This window comes from Magnolia sinica, chromosome 12 (assembly GCF_029962835.1).
Source record: "Magnolia sinica isolate HGM2019 chromosome 12, MsV1, whole genome shotgun sequence".
Classification (NCBI taxonomy): domain Eukaryota; kingdom Viridiplantae; phylum Streptophyta; class Magnoliopsida; order Magnoliales; family Magnoliaceae; genus Magnolia; species Magnolia sinica.
This window is the reverse complement of record NC_080584.1, coordinates 71,101,355-71,122,243: the sequence shown is the minus strand read 5'-3', so window position 1 is coordinate 71,122,243 and position 20,889 is coordinate 71,101,355. Positions and strand designations below refer to the sequence as shown.

The 20,889-nt window shown below is 41.3% G+C and overlaps 1 non-coding gene across 1 annotated transcript; it reads left to right on the top strand.

Annotated features, from left to right (window-relative positions):
- The first annotated feature begins 211 nt into the window (after positions 1-211).
- Positions 212-315, top strand: LOC131222153 (small nucleolar RNA R71). Its single transcript, XR_009159861.1, has one exon. It is a non-coding gene; the product is annotated as a small nucleolar RNA R71 (small nucleolar RNA).
- Positions 316-20,889: the final 20,574 nt, after the last annotated feature.

The following is a 20,889-nucleotide window of genomic DNA, read 5'->3' as shown; positions in this document are numbered from 1 at the left end:
CACCTTCTCCTTTAATTGAGTTGGCCTACACGTGGTGTTCGACTTTGGGTAATAGTCCCAAGATTGTGTCTTTTCAGCCAAACTATCGAGGTAGTCCCATACCTCGACGATATCTTTATTAATGAACTCTCCATTACACATTGTCTCGACCATTTGGCGCATGGAAGATGTCAGTCCATCATAGAAAAAATTTGTAATGCGCCACGTTTCAAATCCGTGTTGTGGGCATGAACTGACCAAATCTTTGAACCTTTCCCAACATTGAAAGAATGTTTCATCTTCCTTTTGGGCAAAGTTCATGAGTGCTTCGAGGGTAATCGTTTTATGATGTGGGAAGAATTTTTTTATGAATTCTCTCTGCATGTCGCTCCATGTGCCAATGGATCTAGGACGCAGTGAATGTAACCACGTCCTTAGCTTTCTCTTTTAAGGAAAAAGGAAAGAGTTTCACTCTGAATCCTCAGATACATTAGGAAAATATAATGTAGCTATTATCTCATCGAACTCTTTCAAATGTAAATATGGACTTTCAGATTCAAGTCCATGGAATTTGGGAAGGAGTTGGATAACTCCTGGCTTGATGTCCATTTGTCCTGTGTTTTCAGGAAAAATCATGCATGAGGGCGTACTCACTCCCGCCGGTTGTAGAAAATCTCGTAAAGTACGAGGCGGGGGTGCCTGTTGCACCTCATTATCATCCTGGGTATCCTCCACCCTGGGTGGAAGTAGAGGAGGTTGGTCTTCAGCCATAACCTCAGTTAACTCAGGGGATTTTGAGCGGTGTCTAGTCCTGCGATGGATAGTCAACCCCTCAACCAATCCTCCTTCAGTCAAGAGACGTCGAGTGTCGTCACGGGCCCACTTGGGCATGAAAACACTCGCAACCCTCAATTAAAAACCTAATCCTAAGAAAGGAAAAGGAAATCTAGAAAGAAAGAGAGAGTTGGAAAGAAATTACCAAATTGGAGTCCTAAGTTAAAAACCTGCAAAATAAAACAAAAATAAGTTAGATTCCTAAAAAGAGAAGAAAAATAACAGTAAATTAATTTCTAAAAGAAGGAATTCTTAAAAGAAAGTGGAAATTTCTAAAGTAAATTAGGAAAGATCTAAACTAGAGAGTAGATTATTAAAAGAGAACTGAAAGATAGGGAGTAGGGAAAGAGCTTACCAAATTAGAAATTTCTATCTTAAAGGCCTACAAAATAAGAAGGTTAGTTCCTAAAAAATATTCTAAAACAAATTAGGAAAATAAATTAGATTCTAAAAGTGCTAGAATTAGAAATTTTCTAAAATTTAAACCCTAATTCTAAAAATATGAAAAAGTAGAGAGATTAGGAAGGAATTACCAATTGAGAAACTTATGTCCAGATCCTATAAAATAGGAAACAAGTTATTTTTGAACTCAAATAGAAATAAATAAATAAATAAAACTAAGGTTAGTAAAACTCTAATCTTAAACTAATCCTAAAACTAATTAATTTCAGAAAATCGTAACCGTCAGTCCCCGGCAACGGCGCCAAAAACTTGTTCACTCCCCAAGTATAGGGTTGTGATGTAGTAATAAACTCGGTAAGACCGAGGTCGAATCCACAGGGACTGATACCTGTACGTTATCTAAAATCAAGTAGAACTAGAACTAGACTAAGATGCGATCTAAACAAAATAGAATTTAAGAAATAATTGTGGAATAATTAAAACTTTAAGGAATTCAGAGGATGGAATCTAGGGATTCAGAGGATCCACAGATCAGGGAGATCTTATGCCTGCATCAAGGATTACAGAATTCAAACTGAACTTACTTGATTTGGTTTTCAAGAGATGAAAGGTATATGAATTAGAATGGATTCCATCATCTAACCATGCCCAAGAGACAAAGCAAACAACAGAATTATACTAATTACCAACCAATCAACCATGTATGAGGATCAGGAAGGGTACTGTCATCCTACCATGCCCGTGGGACAATGGTGAACAACAGGGCTTCCTGACTTTACAAACATGAAAAGGGGAAAAAGTAATACTCAAAATCATCGCAGATCCATTGTAATTTTAGTCACAACAGACCATTAAAGACAAAAAGTACATTCCCAGAATAAAATTAAATCAACATCAATTCAGTCTAAACAAAGGCGCAAGCGAAGACTTATCCCATCACGCTACAAGCATCACCTCTTAGCCTTAGCTAAGAGGTTTAGCCACTCATGATTGGCCTAAACCCAAAACAAATAGAAAGGAAAAGAAAATGAAAAAGAGAATAAAATGAAGAAAAATTCCTTATCTTTTCTCTCTCATCTTCTCTCCCTTTCTTTTCTTCTGTCTGTCCTCCAATCCTCAAAACGCTGCCAGCCTTTTCGCACTTCCTGGAGAACAACCACCGTCCAGCCGCACTCCTCTCGTGCACAGCAGCAACTCTCCACGTCCCTGTCTTTCTCCCAAGCCGTGCACAGCAGCAACTCCTTCAATCCTCCAAACTAAGCCCAGATCGCTCAAACCCGTAGCTCCCTCCTTTCCTAGAATGCTGCCTCCGTATATCCCTCTCCCTCCACGTTAGGCTCCTTTTTAAAGATGGAAAGCCCTCTCCAGGGCTGCCGTGAAGTACAGTCCTTTCGCAGCAAAAACATCCTGCCCTCGTCACGCAATCCGAAATACTAGTCTCCGCGCTTCTTCTTTTTTTTGCTTTCCTTCCAAAAGGACAACGTCCCCTGGGAGATTTATGGCCCACCTACATGATGAACGGTTCAGATCAGCCGTCCGACCGCCCCTAAAGGTGTACAACTCGCCGTGAAAGTCGGACGGCATCCGGTTACGAAAACAGGGTAGCGCTGTGACGATGGTGGGCCCCATTTCACTATCTTTTTGGAAAATCCGATCCGTCCACTGCGTTCTACTCGAAAAATCAGGTGGGAAGCACTACTTTTGGTCCTCATTTCATGTGGCCCACAATACCTTCTACTCCACCGTCCATCTTCCGTTTGGACGGTAATCTTCCTGTTATTACGTTCATGGGTCCAAAAGGACACCTAGGTGAGGCTTATAGGCACCCTTTGGACACAATGGAAGGTTCTGATCATCAGCAATCAGGATGGGTGGGTCCCACAAGCATAACCGATCGTCGGCAGCGTTACGCTGCTGCGTAAAATAATAATAATTGAGTTTGAGTCGGTCAGCGCCTGCTGACCGACTTTGTTATTTTCTATGTTCGTCCGGTGCACCCGTGCACCTTGCACGTGCACTGCATGTGTGGATCCCATGGTGATGTTTGTAAGAAATCTGCTCCATCCATCTGTTTTGACACGCAGTTTAAGGCGTTGAGACCAAAATTGGGGTATATCCAGATATCAGGGCCCACATAATGATTAAAGGGGCTGATCTGTCGTTGGGCCACTTCCAATGATCCAGGAGCTGAAATTTTACGTGGACGGTTACTTTAGGCGGCCATATATGGAGTTTCGAACTGATCGGATGGTGAGAACCCTATGATCTTGCATTCGGGATGAATTTCGTGCCACTTGAGCTTCAATTCCTCGATTTTCTTGGATCCTGGCGTGCAAATCTATCGATCTTGGTCTCCTAAGGTCCGTCCCATGCTTTGTGTCATCCGATCGGTAAATCCATGCTTTTAGTGTCCTTTTCCAAGCTCATGAAGACGCCCTGCATCACAAATACAATTAGATTAGGCTATTAAACGGTGTCATGCTTGTAAATCCATGCAATAAATGGGTCTGATATGCAATATTTGACCCTCAACACAACCCCCAACCAGCATTTTGCTAGTCCCGAGCAAAGTATGCGAAAAATAAATTGAGAATTACAGGAGAATTTCTATGAACTCGAGTGATTTTGGAAAACAATCTAGATATTCAGAAGTCAACAATTCATGAATGTTGGGCCTTACTCTCTCCTAGACTCAAACACACGGTAAACTTTATTCAAAGTATTAGTCCCTTAATTAGAAATAATCCTAAACATTGAGTTCCACAGATGTAAAGTGCACTCCCAACTTTCAACATTAATATTCAATTCTTTATTTCAGGATATCGTTGGTAATCAACAAGAGATTTCATAATAACCAAAGCTTGCCTCAAAGATCATCTTTTCATTCCTTCAGTTTTTTTTTTTTTTTTTTTTTTTTTTTTTTAAAAACTAAGAAGGGGAATGAAGTCCACACTTATAGGGAGCAAACCTATAGTGAAGATTCTTTGCCTAACCTTTTTCAACGGTATCTCTTCCTTTTAATTGATCTTGACGGGCAATTGTTCAAGTTGGTTCCTTCTATGCTTACTGATCCCCAAATGAACCCTTCAGTTTTAAACTGAAATCTTGATGTGTAAGCGAGATGTGACATGTGAAATCATGACTCAATCAATGTTTACAACTTCTAATCATGGATTAATAATTAAACTTAACTGTGAAATCTAACGAGCAACTGAATCCAAGAGCAGTAAATCACCAACATTCCATATCCTGTGATTCTAAATCAAAGATGGTTGTCAAATCACTTTGAATTCACCAGAAAGTCCAGAAAAAATTTAAAAATTTTCACAATTTTTGCTCAAGAAAATACTGATTAGGTAAACTAATCTCTCACCCCCAACCTAAAAGCTACATTGTCCTCAATGTAAAAGATATGAGTATGGAATGCGCATAGAACAACAAAAGTAAAGAAAAAGTGAAGGGAAGATAGTACCTGAATGATGAATCATGAGAGACTTTCAAAGAGATCGCAGCATGGAATCCAGTCAGCACGAGAGAGAAAATAACACAAAATTAACAAAAATAAAATCCTACCTATACCAGTTTCGAGTGCTCTCGATTGCATTTAGCGCATGCAACAAGCCTTTAAACCCCTAGGTTACCCCTAGTGGACGAGTTGTAGTCTCGTGAGGGTTTGCAGTAATGTTACCCACAAACATTGAACTTGCTAGGAAAATGAAATAAGTTGAAAAGTTGGGTTGCCTCCCAAGAGCGCGAAGTTTACCGTCTTCAGCCAGACAAAAGCAACTACCCTAATCCTATGAAAGCGATAAACCTACCTATACCTCCATCAGACTAGGAGATCAGTCCTGGTAAACAGGATCGGTCAGAGGCATGGACATGTCCTCTGAATCAAATTTCTCGACGAATGGCTTTAAACGATGTCCATTTACTTTAAATTCTTTTCCATTGTCGGGATCTCTTATCTCAACGGCCCCATGAGGAAAAACAGTAACAACGATGTAAGGGCCGGTCCAACGAGATCGAAGCTTACCCGGAAGAGATGTAATCGAGAATTGTACAAAAGGACCTTCGCCCGGCGTGAATGATTTTCGCAAAATGTGTTGATCATGAAATGCTTTCATCTGTCCTTGTAAATTCTCGAATTCTCGTATGCGTCATTCGGATTTCTTCAAGTTCATTCAATTGAGTTTTCACAGCGAGCCACCGTTGTCTAGATTGAAATTAAGATTTTTGATCGCCCGGTATGCTTTATGTTCCAACTCCACAGGCAAGTGACAAGCTTTTCCATAGACAAGTCTAAAGGGAGACATTCCAATAGGGGTTTTAAAGGCAGTACGGTATGCCCATAAGGCATCGGTCAATCGGATTGACCAATCCTTACGATCAGGGTTAACCGTTTTCTCCAAAATGTGTTTAATCTCCCTATTGGAAATCTCAGCTTGTCCACTTGTCTATGGATGGTATGGGGTGCTCACCTTATGAGAGATACCGTATTTCTTCATTAAGCTCTCGAATGGTCTATTACAAAAGTGTGAGCCCCCATCACTAATGATGGCTCGAGGCGTCCGAATCGAGAAAGGATGTTCTCTTTTAAGAATTTAATGACCGTGCGATGGTCATTCTTTCGACACGGAATCGCTTCAACCCATTTAGTGACATAATCCACGGCGAGCAAAATATACAGATTCCCAAACGATTGGGGGAATGGTCCCATGAAATCGATGCCCCAGCAATCAAATGCTTCAATGATAAGGATGGGATTCAAAGGCATCATATTTCGACAGGACAATGCTCCCAATTTCTGACAACGCTCACAAGCTTTGCAAAACTCATGAGTGTCCCTAAACATAGTGGGCCAGTAAAAGCCACACTGCAGAATCTTGGCCGTGGTCTTTTTAGCAGAAAAGTGACCACCACAGGCCTGTGAGTGACAGAAGGAGATGACGTTCTGATGCTCATCGTCTGGTACACATCTCCTTAAGATTTGGTCTGGGCAATATTTAAATAAGTAAGGATCATCCGGAAAAGTTGCGCACCTCGGTGAAAAATTTCTTCTTATCTTGCGAAGTCCAGTATAGCACCCGTAGCAAGATAATTAGCAATATCACGAACCAAGGTGAATGGGAGATTCTGTTCATCGGGAAACATGTCATTGATATGGGTCGCCTCAAGGGAATCGAGGTATTAAGGCGAGAAAGGTGATCACCACTACGTTCTCTACTCCCTTTTTATCTTTAATTTTCAAATCAAATTCTTGGAGTAGAAGGATCCATCTTATCAAGCGGGGCTTAGAATCATTCTTAGAAAGAAGATACTTCAATGCCGCATGATCTGTATATATAATGATCTTGGATCCGATCGGTAGGACCTAAATTTGTCCAAGGCGAACACTACGGCTAAGAGTTCCTTTTCCGTAGTCGAGTAGTTCACTTGGGCAGATTTAGAGTCCTACTTGCGTAGTGAATGACGTAGGGCTTCTTGTCTTTTCTCCGGCCTAGACCGCCCCAAGAGCATAATCAAGCGTCGCACATAAGCTCAAAAGGAAGGTTCAGTCGGGTGGTCGCATGATAGGTGCGTGGTTAATGTGCCTTTAAGCTTGGTGAAAGCTTCCTGGCATTGCTCACCCACTCATACGGAACATCCTTTTGAAGAAGATTACATAATGGACAGAGAGGAGACTAAAGTCCTTTATGAATCGCGTAAAATCCTGCGTGTCCTAAGAAGGATCGCACGTCTCGATGTTCTTGGGTGGAGGTAGGTTAGAGATAAGATCGATTTTTGCCTTATCTACCTCGATTCCTTTGGACGAGATGATATGCCCAAGGACAATTCCCTTCGAACCATGAAATGGCACTTCTCCCAATTAAGTACCAGTTCTTTTCTTCACATTTTTTCAACAGCACACATTTAAGACTTTCCAAGCACTTTCTGAAAGTGAACCTAAAACAGAGAAATCGTCCATGAAGACCTCTAGATATTGCCCCACCATATCGAAAAGATACTAAGCATACATCGCCGAAAGGTGGCGGGGCATTACATAGTCCGAATGGCATCCTTCGATAGGCAAAGGTGCCGTAGGGACATGTAAATGTGGTCTTTTCCTGGTCTTCGGGGCTATCTCTATCCGGTTATAGCCCGAATACCCGTCAAGAAAACTATAATAGGAATGACCAAACCTTTCCAGGATCCGATCAATGAATGGTAAAGGAAAGTGGTCTTTCCTCGTGACGGTATTTAACTTCCGTAGTCAATGCACATTCTCCAACCGAGTGACTCTAGTTTCATTCATTTTAATTGGCTTGATGGTGTTCCCTTTTGGTAGAACAAAACGGAGGTCTGGGGAACCATCATATCTGCATTCATTATAATTTTAAGATGTTTATGTTAATTGTGTACGTTATGTAACCGTACGATGATCTTACTCATCGGGTGATTAAAATCGCGCCTTTATTCTTTCAAGTTCTTGAACAATGAATGACTTAACTTTTTATGTGTAGCCTTCTTTCCCGTTACGGTCTTACTCCCGTTGGGGATGTTGTTACATACAGATGTTGATAGTCATTTTTTGAGGCCTTATGCTTGGGATTTTTGTGAAAAATTAATTCTTTAAAACACATGGTATTGCTATCTTTTAATGACTCATGTTTCAATGTGCTACACATCTTAATATGTCATGTATAACATGTCTCACCCTCATCTTTAAATATCCCATGTGTGTCTTAAACGGGTTATGGTCCACACCGACATTGATTTAGTGATTTGGGTTCTTTGTTTGTGTTTTGGTTTTCGTGTTTTGGTAAACATTCGAATGTTTAGTTCTCTCTCCCATCAAACCACATTAAATCAGTTGGTCTATTCATCCCATCTCAACCCTTAATTTTAAAATCTTAATTGGTAAATTTCAATCCCAATTCGAACCAAGGAAAGGGGAGGCTTTATGGGCTAACCCAATCATTGGGGTGGGCCAGGAGGTTATCCCCAAGTATGGGTGGTAATATTACCGGTAAGCGACACCAAATCGATCAGTAGTTAGAACAGTAAGACGACAACAAGATTTAATATTGAATTAAAATTAGGAATAGTAATTTAAAAAATAATTAAGGAAATTGGAAATTTCTTAAAAAACGGGAAACTTATGTCTCTTATCCTAGTTGTTAATGCAGTTGGAATTAATGGTTACATAAATGGAGCACTAAAGCCGGAAAAAACCAACCTTCAACTCAAATGGGAGGGGGGAATTCTCCAACTCATCCCTGAATTATGGGGAAATAAATAAAAACCGAAAATAAATCACAGACCATTAAAGCAAAGAACCATACAAAAATAAACTACTAAAAACCATCAATCCTAAACCAAACCTAATGTAAAAAAAAATGAAAGGAATAAAAAAAAAATAAATTTGAAAAATTTAAATTCTATTTATCTTCTTTCCCTTCCTCCCACCTTTGCATTCGGGAACCTACCGCCTCCGGGACCCCCGGAGAACTCCACCCCTGCATCCCTCCTGAACAATTCTCCAAAGCCGGTCCCCCCGTGCCAAACCTCCTTTCCAACCCTATACCCTTCCCTCACGTAGGCTCCTTTTTAAAGGAAACCCTCTCTCTAGGATCCTAAAGATGTGAAAGCATCCTTGCGAGGACCTAAATCCGAACCCCTTTCGGGAAAACGTTCCCAAAGACTAGTCTCGGTTCTTTTTTTTCCTTAAAAGACAACGGCCCTGGGAATTTATGGCCCCTCATAGAAGGTTCGAATCGCGAAAATTCACTGGGAAATCAACAAGGTTCATTTAAACGGGGGCGAGGCGCTGTGGCCCCATTCCTTCCCTTTTAAACCTCCTCTGGGTTTACTCATAGGATACTTGGCCAAAACATTGGTAAAGGCCATAGGCAATGATTAGTTATATCCCTTATGGTTTGGTCCCCGAACCTGGGAGCTTCATATAAATTGGTGGTCCTCCAACCCTCTACCGATGGATTCGGCCGAAGCTAACCATCGGCCGTAAAGTAAATTATCGTCGGGTTTGGTTCCATTTTTTCTTGTTCGTCCGGTGCACCGTGCACCTTAAAGCCTGCGATGGTGGACCCATGGTATTTTTCGGAATCCTCCTATTTTTCCGCATTTCTTGGACCAAATGGGTATTTCATTTGCGGGCCCCATTGTTAAAGGGTGTCTGTCGGGTTCTGAAATCCAGGACTGAAATCTTTCACGTATTATGGCCTCGGCCCATAAATAATTTCGGCTTTTAAACCCTTATCTTGATTTTCTCCTGGCCTTTCCACTGGCTCAATTTACCCTCTTAAGGCCCCCGCAACTAGTCGGTCCAAATCCTGATGGCTTCGGGTCATTGAAGCGGTATCACTAATTCTACTATGAAGGTGGGCCTCTTCCATACAATAAACATTTAGCTATATAACTTGGCCACAAAAACCCCCATTTTGCTATCACAAAGGGAATAAAGTTCAAAAATTAAATTTTACGAATTTTTAACTTTTTTTTGGCAAAAAAATTGGGTAACTTCATGGCACTAACAAACAAGGAAATTTTCAAGTTTCCTATTAAAATCCTTTGAGTTCCACATGAAACCCCAACTTCAACTTTTTCAATTCTTTTCAAATTTCTAATTTTTTCATATCCATCATTTCCCTTGAGAAAAAGAAATCATTTTTATTTTTTTTTTTTTTTAAAGGGTGATCAAACTAAGAACCAAGGTGAAGTTCCAATTTAAACCTTATGATCTTTGCAACATTTAACGGTTCCAAAATTTATTTACCAATTTTCCAAGTACTTTTAAAGCTTTGCCCCACAAACTCATGCTAATAAATTTGATTAACACTTAACATTAATATACTAAATGAAATTCAACAGTAAATAGTGAATACCACAATGATTCAAATTCAAAATTTCCCATTAAACAAAAATTTCCATTTAATTCAAATTTCATTCGATTTTTCCAATAATTTCCAGTAACTAAGTTAGGGTAAACACATTGTCTAAAGTATGAAGGTGCCTCACAAAAAATTGATGAAGGAAAATTAGTTGAACGAAAATAATCATGATGAATTACTTTCAAAAATCGGACCAGCATGGAAATCCACAAAGTTACGAAAAATAAATTCAAATCAATTTCAATCTACTACTCAACCAAAAAATTTAAAAAATTGGCAACAATTCTAAGGTTCCCTGGGAGAGTTGTAGCTCGGATTTCAAAGTTACCCAAAGCTATAGGAAATGAATTAGGAAAATGGTTGCCTCTGAGTTCAAGTTTAAATTCACTCGATCTAATCCTATGAAACTAAACTTCCAATACTTTCTCGAGGATGGTTGGTAAACAGATGATCGAATGGACCATTTCCAAATCAACATTCTTTCCTAACTTAAATTATTTTTTTTAACATGAATTAAGGTCCAAGGAAAGATCAACCTCCAAAGTGTAATCTCCAGAAAACTTTTCAAAGGCGATGTTTTCCAATAATGTCTTTCAAGCTCTTTGTTTTCTCAATTCTGGCTTCGATCCCAATGTCTCAATTTTCTTAAGGGCGAGTTTATTGAAGATTGTTGATCCCATGTTATGTTATCCACGGCAATAAAGTTTTCCAAGACAGTCTAAAGGAGATTAATAGGGAAAGCCAAGGAATCAAAGGATGCAATCAGATAATTAGCAAGTATACCTTTCCAATTCTTAATCCAACTTTAATGGTTGGCGGGCCATTTAATCATGGGGCCATTTAAAAAGTACCAACATGATGGCAAAAAGGCGATACGAATATGTCTCGACTTCCGGGACTGACAATGTTCCATTAGGAATATCCCAAAAATAGTCGATGGGAAGAATGTCATTGAATCCATGCAAGATAGGACCAAAGAATAATGCGATTGGAACAAGGAATTTACAAAAATCCTTAAACCCATTCAAATGCTTTCGATCAAGGGCAGGAAAGCCAATAACCCCATACCTCATGCATCTATTTAAATTTGGGGATGAAACCCAAAAATTGGCGGGCAAATTTAAAAAGTGAAAAGTGATATCTAGAAAAGGCCATCTTATCCTGTACCATTCCGAATCCGGCAAATTAATAAAGTGGATACCTTAGATCGCCACGCGTAGAATGATCCAGGGTAGGGATTCCGGAGGGCCCGGACTAATCCTCCACAAATTTCCAAATGGAAAATTTGAAAAACCTTATTGTTGGGTCCTAAAAGGATTTGGGAAAAAAAATTTTTTTTCCCCCCCAACAACTTAAAGGATTTTTCAGGGTTGTCAAAGGGAAAAGGAGGGGATTTGGGTTGTTATAGTTTTTTCCCCTGGCCAAACCAACCCCGTAAAGGTCTTCATCAAAGTTTAAATTTTAATGGGAAAAATAAATTTTTAGGAAATTTGAAAAATATACAATTCTGATTTGGGAAACTTATTCCAATTGTCCTTTCAACTCATGGCGGGGCCCACATAATGATTAAAGGGGCTGATCTGTCCGTTGGGCCACTTCCACAGTGATCCAGGAGCTGAAATTTTACGTGTACGGTTACTTTATGGTCCTCAGGCCATATATGGAGTTTCGAACTGATCGGATGGTGAGAACCCTATGATCTTGCATTCTGGACACTTTTCAGGCCACTTGAGCTTCAATTCCTCGATTTTCTTGGATCCCTGGCGTGCAAATCTATCGATCTTGGTCTCCTAAGGTCCGTCCCATGCTTTAGTGTCATCAGATCGGTAAATCCATGCTTTTTAGTGTCCTTTCCCAGTCCAAGCTTATGAAGACGCCCTGCATCACAAATACAATTAAATTAGGCTATTAAACGGTGTCATGCTTGTAAATCCATACAATAAATGGGTCTGATATGCAATATTTGACCCTCAACAAGGACCTCACCCAAATGGCGAGGCATCGCCGGACGGTCCAGAGACCAGCGATGCCATCGCCGGCTCGGCGAGGCCTCGCCGATCAGCGGGCGGCGTGGGCCGACACATGTTTGGCCTTGTGTGGCCCACCCCTCCATGGTTCGGTGGTTTAAACCCCTCCTAAGACCTATTTCCTTCATAACTCTCCCTCCCAAGCTCTCTTTTCTTTCAAGTTTCTCTCCAAGCTTCTCCAAATCCTCCCCAAATCTTCATCTTCTTCCATTTTCGTGCAAACCCCATCACCTCATCTCAAAACCCTCACCCCATTGTCGTTTATCTTTTCTTTCCTTCTCATTTGGGCTCTCACATTCTCTTTTGGGCTCTCAAGTGTGTGGAAGTTTTTTCCATTCTTTCTATTTCTCTCTTTCTCTCATTTTTCATGGCCCTCTTTAAGTTTATCATGACCATCTTTTCCATTTTCTCCCTTCTTTCTTGATGGGGAAGAAGAGAGCGTCCGTGGATGAAGTCGGGCCTAGCCGCCCAACCCGTGCATGGAGGCCGAGAGGTGCCACCGTGAGCACGTCCGCCACTCGTGAATTTCAGACCAAGCAGGACCTCGATCCTCGAGCTTCCATTGGTAGAACTTTGTTTGCGAAGCTATCGCATGGAGTCTATGAAGGCCGTAGAGTCCTTTTTAAGGCTCATATTGATCCGCGGCTGTATGACGAGTTTCTGTTGTTGGAGCGCCTGGAAGGGGCTAGTTGGAGTCCCTTGTTTGATGGTGAGTATCGCGCGATGCAAGTACTGTTCGAGCTTTTTATGCCAATATTCATGATCCTTCGCTGGAGCCTCTGCAATTCAAGATTTCTTGTGGTAGTGGTCGGGAAGCTATGGTCAATGTCGCTTTGTTATTCTGACTCCTGAATGTACCACTTGGTGAGGTGCATGCCAGCGAGAAGAATTTGAACAGTATGCACGAGAGGGATCGTCGCACCCAATCCTTATGTGGTCGTCTGGTCGAATGGTAGCTGAATAGGAGTCTTCTGGCTATCAACATGACGGAAGACTTCCCTTTGCTTCACCACATATGTACGTTCAATGTATATCCAAGGTGGAGCAACCGCAGTGAGTGTACGCACCTGATGGTGGATTTCCTGTATCAGGTGGGGCAAGAAGCGAAGTTGTGTGTGCCGACATACATCTTGCGCTAGATTATTCTCATCGCACGTTCGGCTAGGAGGACCGAATCGCTTCCTTTTGGCCACCTCATTTGTAAGCTTGCTCATGAGTTTGGCTATAGGCTTGGAGCGGAGAAGCCGGTTCCTATTCGTCATATTGGCTTGACGACCCTTAAGCAGATGGAGATTGATTCTGGTCGACATGCCTCAGAGAGTAAGGATGAGTCAGAGAGCGATGATGAAGAGAGTTATGCTGAAGGTGGTGCTGAGATTGAGGAAGAAACAGAGCAGGATGAGGAAGAGGATGAGGCACATGATTCGAGTGATAGCTCTCCTCCTGTGGCGCCAGAGCAGAGGTCAGAGCAGACTGCTAGAGATGCCCGTATTGCTCGGCTTGAAGAAGGGCAGGCTGTTCTACGCCAGGATATTATGGATCTTCGAAGACTTGTGAAGCATGAGTTTAAGAAGGTGACTCGAACTCTGAAGTCTATCCTATGTTGCTTGCAGGATAAGGGTGCCCCGCCTCCATCTCCTGATTCCGACGAGTAGTATCGTTGTGGCCGTCCTTTGCTTTGTTTGTTATTTTCTTTATGTGTAGCTGTTGTTGACTTTGTAGTTGGGAGTTGTTTGTAGTTGTTTGTGGTTGTTTGAAGTGTTAGATGTTGTAGTTCACATGCTTTCCTAGTCGTGATTCATGTAATGCTACACTACTTGTATTGCGAAAATTTTGTTTAATGGAATGCATGTTGTTTATCTTTGGAGTTGTACTGTGAATGCTGTGTGGATGGATTATGTGGACGTAGAATCTGACAGGTTGCATCCTCTGTTGAATGTAGGGATGCCTCCTAAGGGTTCGAAGACTTCGACCCGTCTCTCTTTGGTTGAGTCACTTGCTGAGGTTCCTCCCTTGAGTGATAGCCAGACGGATCCACAGGTGGGCCCGTCTCATGACGGTGTTGGGCCGACACCTATGGCTCCTCCAATCACGCCTTCGGTTCCTGAGCCGAGTCGTGCACCTTCGTCTGCTCCACCTGCTGATAGGTTTGAGCAGATGATGTTGTTGATGCAGCAGCAGCAGGAGTTCCTCTCTTCCATGGCTGGTATCTTTGCTCAGTCAATGGGGGCGACTCCACCTACTTCACCTATACCTCCATCTGGGAGCGTCAGTGCGATTTGCACTTTTGAGTGATTCCAGCGCTTACGACCTCCTACATTTGCGGGTTCTCATAGACCCGAGGAGGCCGTGTATTGGATCGACCGCATCTCTAAGATACTGAGACCGCTGCATTGTTCAGAGGTTGAGCAGGTTGAGCTTGCCTCCTTCATGTTTGAGAAGGAGGCCAGTCTGTGGTGGGACAGTGTTCTTCGCACTGTCGAGGAAGGTTTTGTGTGGTCGTGGCAGGCGTTTGAGGCACACTTCCACGAGAAGTATTTCCCGGTTATGTACCGACATGAGAAGGAGAGTGAGTTCCTTCGCCTCCGCCAGGGAGGGCTGTCGGTGACGGAGTATGAGAACCAGTTCACTGAGCTGGGTCGGTATGTGCCCTTGATTCTGGGCGATCAGCCGATGAGGATGCGGCGTTTCTCCAAGAAATTGAGACCTGAGATCCGATCGAAGATTTACTGTGCTAGCATTTCTTCTTATGCGGATCTGGTGAGCATGTCCTTGCAAGCAGAGCAGGACAGGGGACAGGTCGTCCCGCATGCGAGCACTGATGGTTCCTAGGCCGTGACCGGACTTTCAGGGTGCACCTTTTCTCGACAAGAGGCCACGAGCAGATTCTCCTCCTAGGCGTTCAGCGTCGCCCGCTCAGCAGATGAGAGCTGATCTTCACTGTTCATATTGTGGGAAGACGGGGCATTTGGACCGTTTTTGCTTTTCTCGTATGCGGGCTAGTGGATTTACTCCACCGCAGAGGATTAGCCGTCCGATGCCTCAGGTTATTTCTCCTCCACCTCTTCGATCAGCGCCAACTCATCCATCCTTTAGACCTGCAGTTCCTAGCTTTAGGCCACCTCAGCGGCCCGTGGTTCCTCCACCGAATCGTTAGCAGAAGGCTCGAGTTCATGCGCTTTCAGCTGAAGCGCCTATGTCTGACTTGGTGTCGAGATCCTTCGAGGTGACAGCGCACATTGAAGGTATTCCCGTTTCTATGTTGGTGGATACAGGGTCCACTACTTCTCTTATATCATATGCGGCAGTTAGGCGTTTAGGTTTGAGATCTGTTCCTATGCAAGGAGTGACGCTTACTACCGCTACGGGGATTTTCTCTGCTTTGGGTAAGCATTGTATGGATTGTTTGGTCGATCTAGGAAGTGGATCGATCCGTGTTGATTTCTCTGTCGCACCCCTTTATCATTACGATGTTATCATGGGTATGGATTGGCTCACGAGGATGCGAGCTAAGATTGATTGTGAAGCTAGATTAGTGACGATCCATGAACCTGAGGGCGAGACAGTTACTTTCCTAGTTCAGGTCAGTTACCCTTTTCGTATTGATTATTATTCTTCTCTGTTAGAGAGTATGGCTGAATCGGTGTTAGTTAGCACACCGGTAGTTCGAGAGTTTGAAGATGTGTTTAAGTCGATTCCTGGATTACCTCCTCAGCGTGAGATTGATTTTGCTATCGACATCATGCCTGGTGCGACGCCCATTTCATTACCCACCTATCGTATGCCTCCGAGTGAAATGGAGGAGTTGAGGAAGCAGATAGATGGTTTTCTGAATTTGGGTTTTATTCGGCCTAGTGTGTCTCCTTGGGGAGCACCTGTTTTGTTTGTGAAGAAGAAGGATAGTTCCTTGCGATTGTGTATTGATTATCGCAAGCCGAATCTGGTAACTATGAAGAATAAGTACCCTTTGCCCAGGATTGATGATCTGTTTGATCAATTGAAGGGGGCACGGTACTTTTCGAAGGTTGATCTGCAGTCAGGGTATCATCAGTTACGCGTCAAGGATGGGGACGTGCAGAAGACCGCTTTCAGGACTAGCTTCGGTCACTATGAGTTTCTTGTGATGTCGTTCGGTCTGACGAATGCACCGGCCGTGTTCATGGATCTGATGAACAGGATGTTTCGGCCATTCTTATTCCGATTCGTCATTGTCTTTATCGATGACATCTTGATTTATTCGGCGAGCCGGGAAGAACACGAGGAGCACTTAAGAGCGGTTTTGGATACTCTTAGGAAGAATCAGTTTTTTGCGCAGTTCAAGAAGTATGATTTCTGGAAAGAGAAAGTCAAGTTCCTGGGACATGTGGTATCCAAGGAAGGGATAGTTGTTGATCTTGCCAAGGTAGCTGCAGTGCAGGACTGGAAGCAGCCGGTTCAGTTACTGAGGTAAGGAGTTTTCTGGGTCTTGTAGGCTATTATTGACGCTTCATTCATGACTTCTCGAAGATTGCCAGACCGTTGTCGCAGCTGACACTGAAGGATCTGAAGTTTGCTTGGAATGAGTTGGCGGAGTTAGCTTTTCAGGAGCTGAAGGACAAGTTGACATCCGCCCCTGTGCTAGTATTGCCAGAGCAAGGGGTTAAGTATATTTTATATACTGACGCCTCTCGCGTTGGCCAGGGTTGTGTCCTTATGCAGAAGGACAAGGTGATTGCCTATGCTTCGCCTCAGTTGAGGAAACACGAAGAGAATTACCCTACGCACGACCTGGAGTTAGTAGCTGTCATATTCGCATTAAAGATTTGGAGACATTACCTCTATGGTGAGGAGTTCGAGCTCTTTTGTGACCACAAGAGCCTTAAGTATATTTTCACTGTTTGGATGCCTAGGACTGACGACCCTAGAATGGATCACTGTTTGGATGGTGACATGAGGAAGGTATCTTAGCTTCCCAATCCTGCTGTATGAAAAGGACTAATAACAACTCGGTAATCATATCCATGCACCGCATTTGCATGTGCTTTGTAGATGTGGCGCACTTTGAGGTGGTGTCATGCGTAACGTAAGATGAAGACGCTGAGGGTGTACGCGTGAGGGCACGCATCATTCTGCATCCATCATTGCATTAACAAGAGTACTTAGGACTTGTTTAATTGTTCTGCTTTATCATTACTGTTTGATTGAACTGATAAATGTTAACCAGTGCCTTTTTGTTCCACTGAGTTGATCACTCACTCCCACGTTCTGGGGCAGTGTTAAACACCTACCAGACTCTGTCTTAGGTTCTGATGTTGCAGATGTTGATGCGACTTCTGAGGCAGAGCAGGAGATGGATGATGATGAGGCTGCTTTCTCTTTTATGCAGTTTTCAGACGGGTTCTAGTGAGCCTCGTTCTGATGCGCGGGATGTTGGGATTTCTTTTGGAAAATTAAATGATGTAATCTAATACTTGTAATTTTGATAAGTAACACTTTCATTACGACCTGGTATGTATATGTACTTCAGGGATTTGCACTTGTACATATATATTTCTATAAGTCTTCCACTTGCTTTCTTCACTTATCCCTGAGTTATATCTGTGCTTTGGCTTAATCTATTCCATGTTTTATGCACTAATACAGTCAACATACATCCATCATTAAATATGTTGCATAAGTGATGTTTTGGAACTCGAGAGCTGAGTTATGCTCGACCCCCAAATTTCAGGGCGTTACAGAATCTCATGGATACCAGACATAAGAATCTACGTCAGGAAAAACCATAACCTTTGTACTTGTGGCAACTGTAGAATCCCATGGATATCAAGCAAAAGAATCTATGTCAGGAAAACTATAACCTTTGTACTTGTGGCAATTGTAACCTTTGTACTTGTGGCCGGCATGGAGATTGCTACAAGAAAACCAAAACAAAGGTTCCACTTGAACGAACAATCTTGACAATTAATTGATATTGTTTTAGACATATGGTCCATTTATGATGAGCATATGGTCATTTAAATGGGGATCAATGGATCAACGGTCTGGATTTTCTAACACTGGCCTGACTTATCAGAATTGGAGAGGTACCATTATCATAAATTTCTCCTTAGTTTTTAAAAATATCGTGACGCATCCCTCAACAACCTACTAAACTTTTCTGATTCGACATCACCCATTAGAGGAATATCTTGGCTACTGCTTGTCGCTGCAAAATCAGTATCCGTAGCTGTTCCCCTAAACACATCCCCTATAATATCTTGCATTTCGTCAACGTCTTCATCCTCATCATCCGGCACAATTGGGTCAGCGAGGACTTTAGTGGGCTCAACTCTGTGGGTCATATCTTCACCATGATAGATCCACCAAGTGTAACCCTGGTCAATCTCAACTATGAACAAATCATCCTCTACTTTGTCTAAAGTTTTATATATCATGTTCTTGCATTTTCAACATGGACACTTAATCTTATTCCTTGAATCTGCCCGATTTCGCGCAAATTCCATGAACTCTTGAACCCCTTATTTATACTCTGGGCCAAACCTGTTCTTAGCTCGCATCCAACTCTTATCCATGTCTATAATGAAAAGACTAAAGTCAGTTTACGGAAATAGCTTTAAGATTAGGCTAGGTTATAGGTTTAGGTTATATGTTTAGGTTTAGGGAATAGAGACTAGGTATAAGTTTAGGTTTAAGTTTAGGGAATTGGAGTTGAGATTAGGATTAGGTGTAGGTTTAGGTTTAGGGATTTGAGTTTAGGTTATAGATTATAGGTTATAGGTTATAGGTTTAGATTAAGGTTATAAGTTTAGGTTAAGGTTATAAGTATAGGTTTAGGTTATAGGTTCAGGTTTAGGTTTAGGTTATAAGTTTAGGTTTTGAAATTTGAGAATAGATTTAGGTTAAGGTTATAAGTTTAGGTTAAGGTTATAAGTATAGGTTATATGTTAAGGTTATAGTTTAGGTTAAGGTTATAAGTATAGGTTATAGGTTAAGGTTATAAGTATAGGTTATAGGTTAAGGTTAAGGTTTAGGTTTTGGCTATAGGTATAGGTTTTGGGATTTGAGAATAGGTTTAGGTTAAGGTTATAGGTTATAGGTTATAGGTTTAGGTTAAGGTTAGGTTATAGGTTATAGGTTTGGGTTAAGGTTTAGGTTATAGGTTATAAGTATAGGTCATAGTTTAGGTGAAGGTTATAAGTATAGGTTATAGGTTAAGGTTATAAGTATAGGTTATAGGTTAATGTTAAGGTTTAGGTTTTGGCCATAGGTATAGGTTTTGGGATTTGAGAATAGGTTTAGGTTAAGGTTATAAGTATAGGTTAAGGTTATAGGTTATAGGTTTAGGTTAAGGTTAGGTTATAGGTTATATGTTTGGGTTAAGGTTATGTTATAGGTTTTAAGTATAGGTTATAGTTTAGGTTAAGGTCTGGGTTTAGGCTATAGGTATAGGTTTTGGGACTTGAGAATTGGTTTAGGTTAAAGGTTATAAGTTTAGGTTAAGGTTATGGGTTATAGGGTTAGGTTAGGGTTTAGGTTATAGATTTAGGTTTATGTTATAAGTGTAGGTCATAGGTTTAGGGAAATGTTAGGTTTAGGTTATAGGTTTTGCGATTTGAGAATAGTTTTCGTTTCTAAGTATAGGTTTGGGTTATAGGTTTCGGTTTTAGGTTATATGTTATAGGTTTAAGTTAAGGTTTAGGTTTAGGTTATGGGTTTTAGGATTCGATAATAGGTTTAGGTGATAAGTATAGGTTTAGGTTGGGTTATAGGCTAAGGTTTAGGGATTTGAGAATCCATTTAGGTTTTAGGTTTAGCTTATAGGTTTGAGGATTTGAGAATAGGTTTAGGTTATAAGTTTAGGTTTAGGTTTAGGTTATAGGTGTAGGTTAAGATCTAGGTTTAGGTTTATGTTATAGGTATAGGTTATAAGTTATAGGTTAAGGTTTAAGGAATTGAAATCGGATTCGGGTTCGAGGTCGGGTTTAGGTTATAGGTTTAAGTTTAGGTTTTAGGTTATAGGTTTAGGTCTAGGTTTATGTTATAAGTTTAGGTTTTGGGATTTGAGAATAGATTTAGGTTAAGGTTATAAGTACAGGTTATAGGTTAAGGTTATAGGTTATGGTTAAGGTCTAGGTTTAGGCTATAAGTATAGGTTTAGGTTATAGGTTTCGGTTTTAGGTTATAGGTTTAGGTAAAGGTTTAGGTTTATGTTATGGGTTCTGGGATTTGAGAATAGGTTTAGGTGATAAGTATAGGTTTAGGTTGGGTTATAGGTTAAGGTTTAGGGATTTGAGAATCCATTTAGGTTTTAGGTTTAGGTTATAGGTTTTGAGATTTGAGAATAGGTTTAGGTTATAAGTTTAGGTTTAGGTTTAGGTTTAGGTTATAGGTTTAGGTTAAGGTCTAGGTTTAGGTTAAGGTTATAAGTATAGGTTATGGGTTAAGGTTTAGGTTTATGAAATCGGATTCGGGTTTGGGATCGGGTTTAGGTTATAGGTTTAGGTTTTAGGTTTTAGGTTTTAGGTTTTGGTCTAGGGTTAGGTTTAAGTTATAGGTTATAGGTTTTGGGATTTGAGAATAGATTTAGGTTAAGGTTATAAGTGCAGGTTATAGGTTATGGGTTTAGGTTAAGGTTAGGTTAAAGGTTATAGGTTTAGGTTAAGGTTTAGTTATAGGTTAAAAGTATAGGTTATAGTTTAGGTTAAGGTCTAGGTTTTAGGTTTAGGTTTAGGTTTAGGTTTAGGTTAAGGTATAGGTTTAGGTTTCGGTTTAGGTTATAA